Source organism: Octopus bimaculoides, chromosome 14 (genome assembly GCF_001194135.2).
Source record: "Octopus bimaculoides isolate UCB-OBI-ISO-001 chromosome 14, ASM119413v2, whole genome shotgun sequence".
NCBI classification, from domain to species: Eukaryota; Metazoa; Mollusca; class Cephalopoda; order Octopoda; family Octopodidae; genus Octopus; species Octopus bimaculoides.
Genome location: NC_068994.1, coordinates 46,070,780 through 46,071,281, shown reverse-complemented (window position 1 = coordinate 46,071,281; position 502 = coordinate 46,070,780). Strand labels below are relative to the sequence as shown.

The window sequence follows — 502 nt, the reverse complement described above, 5'->3', positions numbered from 1 at the left end:
TCTCACCAGTTTTTATCATGGGACAGGCCAAGGTTTTTGCAAATTACCCAGTGAATATATTGTGCAGCTCTATCATGCCTGTTGCGATACTCTGTAAGCACAAGAAGACTGCACATTGAGACAACATGATCAATGGTTTCATTTTGTTGCTGACATACACGATATTTTGGGCAGCTGCCGTTCTTTAATATGTTGGCCTGGTAGTTTCTTGAAGGTAGGCACTGATCTATTTCTGATTTTAAGCCAGAAGCCATTAACCATTTATGGGTAAGGGTTTTGTCAACATCGACATTATTAGCTCCCTCTGGGTATTTGCCATTGAGAAGTTTTTCTTGCCATTTATCACTAAGAATATCCAAGGCATTATATTATTATTATTATTATTATTATTATTATTATTATTATTATTATTATTATTATTATTATTATTATTATTATTATTATTATTATTATTATTATTATAGTTTAGCTGATTTGTCAACCAGTGTATTTAAGAAAAAAA

At 31.1% G+C, this 502-nt stretch overlaps 1 protein-coding gene across 1 annotated transcript in view; it reads left to right on the top strand.

The window, feature by feature from the left end:
- The window catches only part of LOC106870532 (BTB/POZ domain-containing protein 16), a 243,135-nt gene that overhangs the window by 127,400 nt on the left and 115,233 nt on the right, over window positions 1-502 (top strand). The window lies entirely within an intron of this gene.